General features: G+C 52.0%; 1 protein-coding gene across 3 annotated transcripts in view; it reads right to left on the reverse strand.

The window, feature by feature from the left end:
- Positions 1–14,660, reverse strand: part of LOC113216127 (acid sphingomyelinase-like phosphodiesterase 3a) — a 206,940-nt gene that overhangs the window by 90,304 nt on the left and 101,976 nt on the right. The window contains exon 3 of one of the 3 annotated variants that reach the window (XM_052265095.1): positions 10,175–10,254. The exons of the other annotated variants lie outside the window; for them this stretch is intronic. The gene's annotated coding sequence lies outside the window, so the exon portion shown is untranslated. The remainder of the gene's footprint in view (positions 1–10,174; positions 10,255–14,660) is intronic. 3 annotated transcript variants of the gene reach the window in all.

Consider the following 14,660-nt stretch of genomic DNA (forward strand, 5'->3'; position numbering starts at 1 on the left):
AGAGAGAGAGAGAGAGAGACCGTCTCTTTGGAACGTACTTTAGAGGGTAATCGCTCGCCGCAGTACCCGCGCGAATCAATCAGGGAATGACGAGCCGGCTGAACGGCGACGCGGCCGGCGGCGGCGGCGCAAGGCCAAGGAGGTGATAAAACGCTCTTATTGTGTCGGAGCCCGGTCGGCTCGGCGCCGCCGCCCTAATCGATCCAGCATTAGCCTACTACTTTGCAGCAGGTGGCTCAGATTTCGCACGGCCGGCCTGCCGAGAGCTATGGGGCAGGGCGGGCGGGGAGCGAAGAGGGGGCGCGCGGCCCAGCCATTCTGTCGTTCGACAATGGCGGGACACAATGCAATACTACGCTCAAAGGGAGCGCGCGGGCCAAGGCGCGCGGGGGGCTCGGTGGGCCGGGCGGGGCCGCTCAGTGAGGGGCAGAGTAGTAGAAGCCGGCGGGGTGTGAGCCAGCGAGCAGTCCGGCTGCACATACCAGAGGGAAGGCCACAGGTCTCAGGCAAATCAAGCCCCTTCCGCTCGCCCGCGGGAGGAGGGTGGGCGGCGTGGGTCGGCCCCGCCCGTGCCCCCGCCCGGCCACCGCGGCGGTATTTACTTTGCGCGTGTGCAGGGTGGGGCCGCCCCGCCCCGCCCCCGCCCCCACGCTAACTGCTAAGTGCTTGTCGCCCCCTCGTCCCCGCCCCCGCCCCCCTTTTGTCCCCTTCCGCACTTCCGCAGCCGAGGCCGTACCATCCGCCAACTTGGCTAATTTCTCGCCGAATGGAGTGGATTAGAATGGTGGCGAGGCTGCTCCAGACCGCCCGCCCACCGCGCTATCCCCCTCTCTCTCCCCTCCAGCATCCCTAACCTCACCCGTTCTCCCCCATCTTTCTCTCTCGCTCTCTCTCTTTCCCACAACCGGTCCCCTTATCCTTCTCTTTCCGTCCCACCCAAGGCCGACACCCCTTTCCCCGCCTTCCCCTCACCCTAGCTTTTGCATTTCCATCTCAACCACATTGAGAGGCGTGCATTGCGCCTGAACGCAGTCCGTTTTATTTATGCCTCCAATCTTTCTCTGTCTTTGGTGCTGCAGAGCCCGGCGGACCAATGCAGAGCACGGTCCTCTGTTCCCCTTCTCACTTCCTGTCCGGCTCGACTTCCGCTGCACAATGGCAGGCGCTAACGCTCCGGACGTCGATGTGTGTGCTGCAGCAGCACAAGTCGCTCTGCTCACTTATTTAATAATTCCCCTCTCGGTCCCTCACCGGCCGCCTGTCCGTAGTGACGGGCCTGAGTTAAAATTTATTGAGGATTTCCAGCGGTTGTATTTCCAGAGATCTCCTAATTTGTGTGCGAGTATACCCAGCATCTCATTATTGAAACTGTATGGACTGTTTTGTGTAGAACACTTGTTTGCGATTTAAATTTTCTGAGGCATATTTCCATTTTATGCATTTGATGCATCAGAATTTGTAGAAGTGCGGACGGAGACAAAAGACGTTGTAGAATCCTAGCGACCTGTGTTATTAATTGGACAACTAGTTCTCCCGTCATCCCAACTTTCATTGAAAGACAAAGTCATGCCGGGGCCTGATCCGCCGGAGCAAACGAACAGTGCTCGAAAACAATCGCCAGGAGCGTGGCGTGGCGCGGGCTGGCTAGCTCGGGGGGCGCGCAGCGTGGTTCGAGATGCCAACACTGAGACCCAGATGCCTTTGCCGTTAGATGCTATGCTTGCCTCTGGCCCCACCCCGCAGGGCGCAAAGAGACCACAGTGTAACCCAAAATATTTATGTATGGTAGGAAACCACATTGAAAACCCAAGTGTGTACTTGGCAAGTATGCAGGAGGTAGTGTTGTGTACTTGGTAAAGTATGCAGGAGGTATTGTGTACTTGACGTAGTACACCCCAAATCTCCTTCATAAATGTATGGAGCTGTTAGTGTGTAATAAGTAAAGTACACACTACCCCCTGTATACTACTTCCCAAGTACACAGTACCTCTGGCATACATGTAGGTACGCAGGAGGTACTGCATTCAAGTACACACTCGGGTTTCCAGAGCATATGGACCACAATCACACAAGTGCTGAGAGGCAATTTCTTTGCATCGTCAAGGAGGATACATTTCGTAATAATATTACCGTAAGGATATCAGATGAAAATTGGACCGATCGGTTTATGGCAGTGTCGGATCCCCTTTACCCGCTAGTCTGCCCCCGTCTTGGAATCCAGTAACCTTGTTCCGGCAGAAAGGGGAGGGAGCGAGCGGGAGATAACCAGCCAGGCTGACCTCCCGGGCGCTGCATTCACAAGAGGCGGAGCGGGCCAGCAGAGATGGCAGGCGGGAGGCAAATGAAATCATGTTCCCCGACATACAATACACGGAAATAAACACTTCGTCACCAAAACGTACGGCATTCTCAACGTTGACACAGAGAAGAAAAAAAAAGAAAAAAACTTGTTTATTTCATGTGCAAATAATTTTCTGGGAGGAAGGAAGGAAATTAAGAAAGAGAAGGGAATTAAGGGAAGGAAGGAATGAAAGAAATGAAGAAAAGCAAGGAACATGATATTTAGTGTCACGCAGTCACTGGCATTGACGGGAAATATTAACATGGTCGCTACGTTTGGGTCAGGTGGCAGTTTTCCTCTTCCGTTAGCACGCAACGCACCACCATACAAGGCAAGACCATACCTATGACCGGAGCGGCAGGTGTGAGCGCGGTCCTTGACGCATTACGCATTCATACCTACGGTCGCCCTTAAGGACCGGACCTGGCGCTTACGTGCCGCTTAAGCCTCATCCGATCCACATCCCCCCGCCGCCGTGGCCCGGATCAAGGCCATCAAAACATTCATGCCGTGCGCTCCCACCCCACGGCGGGCGACCCGCGCCACACCGCGTGCACACTGCCGACAATAGTCATAATTCTCGTGCAGCAAAACCCCGCAGCTGGAAATCAAGTTTACCGCCATAAAAACGAGACGCACATTGGCACCATTGCTTTACTGCTGTCAGCCAGCCGGCCGTAGCCAGAAAGCCATAGCCAGCAAAGACGAGGAGGCAGGGGTGAAAGGGAGAGGGGGCGGCTCAGCCCAGGCCATAGCCAAAGCTGATTTGAAATGCACGCACGTCCATGTGCACACACACACACAATAACGCATACAGGATCATATCTATCGCGTCCAGCTTTGTGTCCACATTACAATGACTTTGTCACTCACCATACACGGCCACAGGAGAGGGAGAACGCCAGAGCGAGCGTGAAAGAGAGACAAAGAGTGACCTAGGAGGTGAGAAGAGACAGAGGGAGACAGCAGGAGAGGGAAAGCAGGAGAAGGGGGGATAGAGAAAAGGGGGGAGGGGGTCTGAGACAAGGGGGTGTATTATTTGCGTGGTGTTTCCTGTATTGACTTCGCTTATTGTTCTGAGAACGCGAACGGCACCGCACAGCGCCGCCCCGTAACAACCCCTTACACCGAACACGCGCGCGCGCGTTCACACACACACACACACACACACACGCAGAAACTCACACAGCCACACCAGTGTAGGTGTGGCTGGCACCCCTCGCTAGGCGCGGCGAGGTGGTCGGGGAGGCGCAAGACCAATATTCTCGCCCTGTAATAAAGCTCATTATTACCTCAGAGGGGCCTAAGTGATGTCATGAAGGAGAATGAGAGACCGTATGCCACGCCGCATTCATACGCCGCGTACACTGTTAAAAATAACCGTCACCTAACGACTTACTGCCTGATTGACACTCTTGTAATGTAACAGAAATGTTGTTTTCATTTGAAACACATTGAACACTCTCGAAAATTGTGATATTCGGCCCATGGTGGCCCAAAACACAAACTACTACGTATTACTTTGCTGTACATTTACAAGAAAAGAGAAGTTAATTTTGTTAGCAGCACATTTTGTTCCAAAACAGGACACTCGTATTATTACAATTTTTTTTTTACAGGATCAAAACAAAGTTACTGCTTTTGGTCGGAAACTTTGTTTCCGACATTTTCATTAACGCTGCTTTTTTACAGTAAGGCCTGTAAAAATACAGTATATGCTGCTAACAAAATTAATCACATTTTCGCTGTAAATTTACAGCAATTTTTTTAACAGTGTATACACACCGAAACCTTTGGTGGAATAACGCAAACAAAAGTGCAACTTGACTTAGCACATTTGCGGAAATGGTAGAGAAATGTCGCCTTTATTCAAGAGCATAAAAGATGCGTGAAGGATTGTTACCTTATCCATGGTTTTGCAATTACCTAGTTTTTAAAAGAAACTCAGTAAATAAAGGAAAGCGAAACACTTTTCCGTTCAACACACTCTGTGTTTAACACTTGAAAGTGTATAAAACGGCAGTATGTGGCAATAGATCCTGCGGCGAGGTTCTGCAGGGAGAGCGAGAGGCTCCGCCACATCGATCTCATTGTCCCGAGACAACCAGCTCTTCGGCGTGACAAGGGGTGGTGATGGGGGTAGGGAGGCCAGAGCGAGAGGAACAGAGGGGAAAGAAGAGAAAATGCAGACTCGCGGAGAAAAGAGGAGCGAGAGCGGGGGAAGGTAAGAGTTATCGAGGACTTTCCAAATCTTCAGTGGAGAAGAAAAAAAGACAACATTAATAAAGAGCAATTAATCATTCTGAGGAGGAATTATCATCTCTCTCCCGGGTGGGACACCCCTTTCGCCCCCAACGATTATGCCAGCCAACCACAAAGCCCCCTTCCCCCTCCTAAGCGATAAGAAAATATGACCACGGCGACTACGCGTCTGAGACGGAAGGGGTTCATTTCAGAGCCGACAAAAGGGCCGAGCGGGCGACGTCAGGGCGACGTCAGAACGACGTCAGGGCGACGTCAGGGTGGTGACGTCGTCCCCCCACCACAAAGTAACGTGACATGTCCGGAATCACCCGAGACACATCTCCGCCGCCGCTGCTCCCCGGCGTTTGCAATCTGCCTCCCGTACTCTGCATACGCACGAAAAAAAAATAGACTGTGCTGTGACTAAACATTTGTTCGAGTCTATGGCTGCTGGAATCAGAAATTTGACTTTAGCCACCAGAAATTGGCTTCCATGTGTAGGAATGTTCCACACTGGAAAAACAAAGATGCTACATAACACCTTTTAAAGGTGCTACTGGACTAATGCCTTTGTAAAGGCACTAAAATTGCCAAAACTAGCACCTTTAGGCGCCAGTCGCGCCTTTGTAAAGACACCAATTCACCAATGCCCGTAAAAAGGCATTAGATAGCACCATTGTATTTTCAGTGCATATGTAGAAAAAAACAACAGACCACCCCTCTGTTGTCGCTGGACGTACGTAGCGTACCAACTTCTGGGTGTGTTCTTCTCGTGCGTGATTCCACCGCCTTGTCTACCTACCTCTCGCGGGTTACGCTGTGTTCCGTGTCCAATTACCCCGACCGCGTCATCAAGATGCCACTTAAACAATATCTATCAACTGATGTGGCCAAAAAAAGAACGCTCTCGTATTTCCCATGGGTGGTCGTGCACGACTCAAAAGGCCAATTTGGGACGCCACAGGACACTTCCCCGAGGATCTCGCTCTAGCCGCTCTAGTTCGCCGAAAGCGGTTGTGGTGGCAGACTCTTTTCCAGCGACTGCTGTTAGAGCACGCATGTCCTGTCTTGGATCCCGCATACGCTCCTACGCTCCTCGTCTTAAATCGTGCATAGAGACATGACAGCCCCTCCTGATGAAATACCTACACTGTTATACCCAGGAAAATCGTTTCTTGTTTCAAGTAAGTTTTTCCTTGTTTCAAGTGCACGCTGACACAAGATCAAGTTTACCCTTGAAACAAGCTGATATTTTCTTTCGAACGAGAGAAAAATCTTATTCCAAAGACAAAATTGATCACTGTGAAAAATATCGGCGTAAATTTACAAAAATTTTGTAAGCTCGAATTATAAATTTGAGCTGTAAATTTACGAGAGCAGATTTTTTACTCACCAATGGATTTTAAGTCGATACATACTGCATGTATTTTTACGATTTCAAATTGTAATTTTACAACTTGCGTCAAGAAAAATTTTCCTGTAAACCTACCTACTATTTTTCACACACTGATAAACTAAGTGTTCAACTGCTCAACAGTTGTAAGTGTGCAACTGCAAGTTGAATACTTGCAAGTGTGCAACTCCGTAGTCGTACACTTGCAAGTGTTAAACTCGGTAGATGTTCACTTGCAAGTGTGCAACTCCTCGGTTGCACGCACACTTCCTTAGATTGGACGCTTACTGCGTAGGAAGTGTTCAACCAAGGAGTTGCACACTTGCAAGTGCACACCTACCGAGTTGCACACTTGGAAGTATTTAACTTGCAGTTGCACACTTGCAAGTCTTTAACTTACAGTTGCACACTTATAAGTGTTGTGCAGTTGAACACTTAGTTTATCAGTGCAGTGATTGTTTCGACGGTAAATTTCATTTTGTGTCAGATTACACTTGAATCAAGAAAATATTTTTCAGGGTGTACCATAACAAGTGAGATGGCAATGTAACGGTAGGGAACCTTCTCCCAACATTTTCCGTGTCTTTCTAAATGTATTCAAATTTAACACCATTCAAAAGGAAGCAAGCCCTACTTTTTGTCTACCCGCTGTGAGAATACTGTCCTGTCGAATATCCAGAGCTACGGTCAGCAACCAGGCCAGAGTCCTAGCCTCTCGACATGACCTAATTTCCAGTGTTCGATAATCAACGGGGGCCAAAGGTTCTACAAACCTGCTTACAGGCACCGTGTTCGCGCCCTGAGGCTAGACAGGCGCGCGCCCGGGAATCGACGGCGCCCTTGCAGGGCAGGGAGAGGCGGGGCACGGTAAGGAGGGGAATGGCGTGGATAGCATGGCGTGGCAGTGCGGCCCGGACCAGCAGAGCGTGGCTCGGTCAGAACAACGAGAAAGTAAAGGTGTTCAACATTAATGCCATTCCACCCCGCAGGCGTGGCGAGTCGCACCACGCAAACTGCAATCCTCTTCAAATACTTAAAAAAGAACAAATTAAAACAAAAATGGAAACCCGCTCGTGTTGCAGTTGCAAGTCGCGAAATAATGCAATCTAGCTGCCGCTGTTGCTAGTCTTCAACAAAAACAGAAAAAGGAGGGAAAAATTCTCTCCGCAGTGCGTTGCTGTTTTCCCACATACTGCCGACATTCCCCGACCCGCCGCTCAGTGTTAGTTTAGTTCTGGATGCTTGCGCCGACGATAGGGCCACCAACAAACGTTTACAAAATGTGCGTTTATTTCAAAACACCGTCCAAACTCACTTCGGGAAACGAGGTGAAGGGGGAAAGGGAAGAGAGGACCAGGCGAATAAAGGAAGAAGCGAGGCAGAGGAAAAGACACACAGAGACAGAGGGGGCTCCGAGGGAGGCCCCGGAGGCGTCACAAGGCCCCGCGGGGGGCCCTCGGGCGAACATAACGCCCCACGACCCGCTCCGTACAGTTGTGCCCCTGCCCGCCCCACCCCCGAACAGGGCTCCAGTCGGTGGGGGGATGGCCCCAGCGGGGGTAGGCGGTGCTGGGGCGGTCACTCGCACTCAAGAAGTCGGGCAGCCTATGGAAATGAGTGGAGGGCGGCAATCCTGCTGACGCCACGTGTCAGCGCTGGGGTCGGGAAAAACAGGACGCTGCGCCGTGAAGGGGGGCTTTAGGCAGAGAGCCGGGGGCTTGGAATAAAAAAATGGCTACGAACGAGATTGATCATTTAATTTGATGTATTCAATAAAAGAAACAACTAAACGCCCCCACAATTGAAAGCTCTGGTATGTCATTGAAGAGTGCCGGAGCAAGAGAGAGAAATTCCCAGGCTAAAATAACCATGGGTAACCATGGTAATCTTGTTCACTAGGAGCCATATCAGCATGGTAACTTGACGATGGATTATGATTACCGGTTTCTAAACCACAGTTTTCCAAACCTTGATCTATGGTGTTTCATGGTTAGCATGGATTACCATGATTAATCAACATTAAACCATAACAGACTGCCATGTATAATTTATATTTTACCATGGCCTTCCCCATGGTTATTTTAGCCTGCGAAGTCGACGACTTCCGCGTGCCTAGGACTCATAAAGCGGGGACACGAATCAGTGCCGCGACGTTATTATTACTAAGACGGCGGGATGGAAGTTTGTTTGATTCCATGAGCCACTGCGGAATCCACACGCACATATTGGCTTTGCTATCTCGAGTAGTCCCGCCCTACCCCTACTCCCCCAACTTTGGCTGCGGCCGGCCTCCCCCGCCACACACACACACCACACTCAGTAGTAAGTAACTCGGCAATAATTCAAACGCGGAGAAGGACGCCCAGGAGTGGTATATATTATAGCAGGCAGAGGACCACTGCCGCAGCGCCGGGCCGCGCCAGGCCGCAGTGCAGCGGGGAGGAGAGGTCACAAAGTACCAGCTAGACAAGTTGGGTCCATAACCCAGTGCATGTATGTCCTGCTTACACTTCTCGGCGATGCATGCCAACCCATCGAAAGACTGCAATGGTATTGAAGCGCAATTTTTCAAATCTCTAAATTGCGAGGAACTTTTTAGACAGTCCCCAGTGGCTGCTGTGTCTACCCGAAGGTAAAAGTTCCCCGTTGCCAATTGCCGTTCCAGTATTGATAAAGATTGCCGATTGACGTTACAATTCCAGTTTTTGAAAAGGACTAATGGGATCTCGGACTAATTCGTCCACCGAGAGATGTGTTTTGGTTGCACATTTCCACCAGGTGCAATTCTAAATCTTAAAAATAACGAATTGAATTTGCATTGTCTTACGTTTTGGCTCACAGAATTTCTGCAGACAAAAACAAATTACCTGTAGTGTACATCACTAAAAAATAAAACATGGCTCGTGCTCGTCCAAATGTATGGTTTGCCTATTTGGTTTGCGTCGGAGTAGAACGTTTCCAACTTAATCCAATATGATCCATTAATTTTATACTTCGAACGCCCCAGTGTCACTGTTTTCTTGTTCTTCCCGGCACACATCGGCGTGAGACGGGCGCGAGGCGCTGAGGCGTGCGCTGCTCTACTGACAGGCAGTAGTCCCGTCATGTCCCCTGGCCGAGGCGGGGCCGAGGGCGGGCACCAGAGCGCGACCCCCCGGGGCCCTCCACCGGCCCCCGGCAGCCCTCCGGCAGGCCTCCTCCCGCCAGTGGATGGAAGTGGATAGAAGCAGTGGACTGAGGATTGATCCGAACCCCCGTGGCTCGGCCCCCGGCCGGGGCCGACAGACAGGAAGGGCTGACCATGACGGCACACACACGCGCACACTCTCACACACACACAGGAAGGTGTACACGGCTGGAGGGAAAAAAAAGAGATTTAAGTCGGCTATTGGGCGGGCACCCGGCCTCATCGAAGCCTAGCACGCACACGAGCCGCCATCAAACCGCGGCCGCTCGCTCCTCCACAACACACTGCTCCCCCTCCGCGCACCACCACCACCACGGCTCGGCGCCGCAACTTGCCTTGAGTTAATTATGAGGATTTCTGTGCGGATTTCTTCTCTGCAGCAGGCACACTCTCTGCTGATAAATAAAGCCGCTTGCCGCTGAGGGTTTCTTATCCCGAGCTGCTGCTGGCTGTGACTTCTTTCCCCGTCTATACCCCCCGCTTGTGCTGCTTCGCTCATTCTTCTGCTCGTGTAATCCTAAGACAAAAGGTGGCCGGCCACGCTACTCCCTAGACATATCAGGCCTCTCTACTACTCTCCCCCTTCTTTTCGCCAGCCCCATAGCACATCTTTTGTCCGATACAAGGGCGGTACTTCCCCTTCCAGCCCTTCTATTCGCCCCGACAGTAATAATAATCTTTTGGCAGGCGCCACCACATCCCATGTGTTGTAGCGAACCATATTCAAATTGCTAGTTGAATAAATTCGCGAACAGAGCCAACTTCTCGCAAGTTTCTCCTCGCTACGGTTTTTCAGCCCAGTGGCCTACAAAAGCCGAAGCAATAATTGCGTTGCACTTTTGCATCGGTATTCCCTATTATTTGCGTTTAACTCTTTGCAATTGCAAAATCCACAGCCAGATCTCAAACAAAGGGCGGCCGAGTGTCGAATCCTTCGCAGGTGCAAAGCAGAATCTGGAGGGGCAGTGTACAACCTTCTGTGCATAACCGGGCAAGCAGACAGACTCACCCAGCTGCGACGAAGGTCCTCCTCTGTAGGCAGACGTTATCTAAGGAGCGTACCGTCAGCTTCAGCGTCTCCCTGCTCACCTGCAACAACAATAAGTGTCCCTCTTATAATGCAGTCCTTCGAGAACAGCCACCGTTGGGACAAGGGGGTGAATAAGGGGTTCGAGGTGGGATGGGGGCAGCATTGCATCTGATGTATATGGGAGAGGGGACAGAAGAGGACAGATGGCGCGGTAAAAGGAGAGGTGGTGTTGGAGGTGGAGCAGCGGAGATTGGGAGGGGCTGAAGGGAGGTTAAACTGAGGTGAAGGCGACCCCACAAAGAAGCGCGCTGGATTGCGACACTTGCGGTTGCAATAGGACGTGGCGAGGCGTGGAGAGGGCACAGCGGGACGACAGGGAGGTCCTTCCCCTGCGGTTCACCGCGTTCTTCTCCTCCCCATCTGGGCTGGAATCCACAAAACAAAGACAGGAAAACCAAGATTGCAAACAAAAGAGGGTCGCCAAAATCAAGCGATTCGTTTAAATAAAACAGAAACTTATAACGCATACCAATCGACCCGTAAAAAAAGGAAGTAACGCTGAAAAGTATAACGATAATAAAACGAAGACCCTCCTCAAGGGGGCTCATCAGCCGACAAGAGGATTTTTAATGCAATTGCCAAGTTTTGCAAGGGTAATGTAGTTAAAGTTGTGTATTATGACTGGGAGGTGGCGCGATGTCGTGGCGGCGCCGTCGCCCGGTGGGCCCAAACAGATTCGTCGACGTCCCCTTGCGCTGCTCATGAAAATGGACGACTCTTCACCTATTTCACGGCCCCGATGGGGGGGCGGGACACCAAGACGACGGACGTCATCGCAAAAGGAAGAAAAGAATAACGGGCGCAAAAGGATTTGGCGCGAAAAAACAAACACCGGGCTCACGCACGTTGGGCCGCACCGCCTTAACAGAGTTACTGCCGCACACAACTTTGCGAAACTTGCGGCTCAATCCGGCCCCGAAACAAATGCCCACTCGGCAGTGGCGCCGGGGCGCAGCAGCGCAGCGAGCGGGCGATTTGAAAACCCAGCGGCGGGCGACACAGCGGCGCGGCGGGGCGCGAGGGCCGCTGTACCTCCGTGAAATTGTTTGGGGAGCCTGGGAAGAGAGAGGAAGGGAGAGGAAGAGAGACTAAGGAGAGGGAGCTGGAAGAGGAGAGGAGACTCGGATAGACACGGAGAGAGACGTGGGCCACCGTCGCGCACAGCAGCGGAGCGCACAACAAACAACAGCGGCGCAACTTGGCCGGGCCGCCAGTGTCAACAAGCGGAAGTCAAATAGCGCGCGGCTGGAAAATAATCCGTTTTGCTTTTCACGACCGCCATCTTGACACGCGTGTTTGACTGAGCGGCAGCGGTGAGCGGCGGGCGCGGCGGGGCGAGAGCGGCAACTCAAAGGAACTGCTGCGCGCCGCCCAAAATCACAATTTAACGGGGCTGGCTGAGCGCAGCGAGGGTGACACAAGGCCGGGCAACACATCGACAGCTCCAGACGCACCAAGGAGGACAGGGGGGGGGGAGGGGGCCTCAGGAAAGAGAGGACAGACCGCCTCGTAGACGCCACCACTCACTTCGCTCTCATCTTCAACGAATTTGTCTCCACTAAAAAGTCGCGTCAGCTCAGCCTGTAACGTGCGAGTGTGTGTGGCGATAAAGAGAGAGAAACAGAGGGGACGGAGCGGGTGAGTGAAAGAGAGAGATGAGGGGGTGGAGTGCTGCAAGTGAGGGAGAATGTTTGTGTGGATGTGAAGGCAAGAAAATGCGTCAGGCTAGAGAGAAGGCAAGAGAGGGAGAGGGAGGCAGAGAGAGGGGGAGAGAGAGGGGGAGAGAGAGGGAGAGAGAGGGAGAGAGAGAGGAGGAGAGAGAGAGGAGGAGAGAGAGAGAGAGGGAGAGAAAGAGGGAGAGAGAGAGAGGGAGAGGGAAAGAGACAGAGAGAGAAAGAGAGAGAGAGGTGGTGACAAAAAAGTCTTTTACCACTTCTTTTCAGTTTTATTTAAAAGAAGAAAACGGCACACGCAAACCCGGTAGAGTACCGGGTGCACGGGCTAGCTTGATGAGGGGACCAGAAAAAGGAGGGCATGGGGCCGGCGGTCTTCATCCCATATCCCCCTAGCCCGGTAAAAGTTTTCTGTTGGTCACACAATAAAAACAGTCGAAAAAAGTAAATTATGGAGCTCGTCACCCAGAACACACGATACGCACGGGACTGCGTGTATGCTAGGCAATGTCAAACTCACACCGTTACAAACAATTGTTTAAAAAAGTTTCGCTACTGCCACTGCTGCGCCTTCCACAGCACTTCCGCAAAAACACTTCCAGCGCAATTTCCCTTCCGCCAAACTTGGCGGTGACAATCCCCCTCCCCTCTCTCGTTCCTCTTTCCCCCTCGGTGCTGCGACACTTCTGGTGCTTGGTCTGTCTTTGGCGGCTCGTCAATGCTGCCAACCTGGGCTCTTCGCTCACGGCGCTGCCAACACAACAGTCTGATATGCGAAAATCTGACAGAGTGACTGCCGCTTTTATTACAACGGCGCGCGTCAGCCGGTGGCAGAAACGGGGGAAGGGGGGTTATTGAGGTAAGATCCAGGGTGATATCAGAGCGCATTATTGGTAGAGAGCTGCTACCGAGAGAAAAAGAGACGGAGAGATAAAAATTGAAATCGTTTTATTTATTTAGAGAGAGAGAGACAGAGACAGACAGAGAGAGAAACACTACACCTGCCGCTGCCGCTCGCTCATCATATACGACTAGAAAAGAAAATGGTAAAATGTATAGTAAAATCCTTTAAAAGAATGTTGTGTTATTTTTCGCGAAAATTAATTTAAAAAAATGAGCCGAGTAATGGAGCTACCTCGAGCGCCTAATACTGGGCTTTTCTGGCCGGGCATTTCCCCAGTCTTAATCGCCCCTCCCCTAACACACATCCAGAAAGAAAAAAAAAATCCACAGCGCCGCAAAACACCGCAAGAGGCTTAACTAATTGCACGGCGCTTTTGACTAATCACAATAATAATAATAATACCCGGGGTCATGCACGCGGCAAATCGGAGTAATTTGCAAAGTCGTCGTCGTCCGTTTTCCCTCAGGTGCAATCAGTTGAGAATTTGGCACGGCGGTGAGGGGGCGCAGCGCTTTGTGCTCGCAGAACGCGGGGTGGAGCCGGGTGTGGAACGGGGCGGTCCGGGAGAGAAGTTGTTTTGAAGCACGCCTTTTTCAAGGTGATTCAACCGTGGATCCTCACACAGCTCAAACTGTGCTCCCCCAGAACTTTTTACGCTGCTTGTATATTTCGCATATACAATTTTTTTTTTACCGCCACGTGCACGTTTTCTCACACTCTTCTGCTGGAAATCTTGTGACTAAATTGTCCTCTCGAGACGGCAGCGTCATATAGCGTGCCCGCTGCAGTGTAAGCGTTTTAATGAATCCCGCTCATAATTACATCCCCCGCTCTCACTTAGCGACGCACTGCGGTTCTCTCTCTCTCTCTCTCTCTCTCTCTCTCTCTCTCTCTCTCTCTCTAGGCATGCCGCAAATCGTTCCTCAGAGCTGAGTGAAGTACGCGTGTCGGCCAAATGAGGGAGCTCCCGGGGAGGTAGTGTGAAGGACAACTCATCAGGGGCGGAGGTAGAGCAGAAGCGCACAGCCCAGCACAACCTCAAAGCCTCCCGCAGCCGCTGCTCGGCATTACGTAAGGTGGTAAGGCTGCAGCAAGAGGGCTAGAGGTCAAAGGTCCAGCGTTATACTAGTCAGCGTCCAGCCACTCGCCGGTGAAAAGCGGGAAGACCTCGACTCGTACCTCTGCGGCAGCCGGTCAGTCGCCGACAGCTGCTGGCGGTCTGTCGAAAAGCGCAACGCTCTCCACTAGCGCCATTTACGTGAAACGAGTATAGGTAGGATGACGCAAACTATGGTGCTGGCCGAGAGATAGCTCCGCCTCCGCCTATAAGAGGCACTATGTGCCGCGGCTTGCGGCTTCTTACGACATTCTTCCGCTGGGGAGAAGAAGGAAGTAACAGAGGGAGTCGAGGGAGCTCTAGAGAAAAATGGCACTCTTCTGCAGGCCAGAGAGGCCGCTGGAGGCTGAAAACTAAAAGCCAGCACTACATGAGGCTCGTCTGAAGGCCGGAGCCGTCGCGAGTTAAAGTCAGCGAGGGTTGTAATCTGACGCCTGGGATATGAAATTTCTTGTTCCAAAAGTGTGTCGCCTACGACGACCCCTCCACCCCCTACCCAAGTCTGGAGTGATTCCACGAATAGCGAGGAGCGGCGGGGATGAGGTCGAGGAGACGAGGTCGGAGGGTCGCCGTCAGAGGTCGGAGGGTCAGTGCCGGCGTAGGGTGTCGGCGATGGCCTTAAGTTTGTGTGTAAACTTGCAGGGGAAATGTGTGACGCGAATGAAAACGCCTCCGGCAGCCCTGCGACCTCGGTGGGGTAGTGGGTGGGGG

This window comes from Frankliniella occidentalis, unplaced genomic scaffold (assembly GCF_000697945.3).
Source record: "Frankliniella occidentalis isolate FOCC.00 unplaced genomic scaffold, Focc_3.1 Scaffold23, whole genome shotgun sequence".
Taxonomy (NCBI): Eukaryota; Metazoa; Arthropoda; class Insecta; order Thysanoptera; family Thripidae; genus Frankliniella; species Frankliniella occidentalis.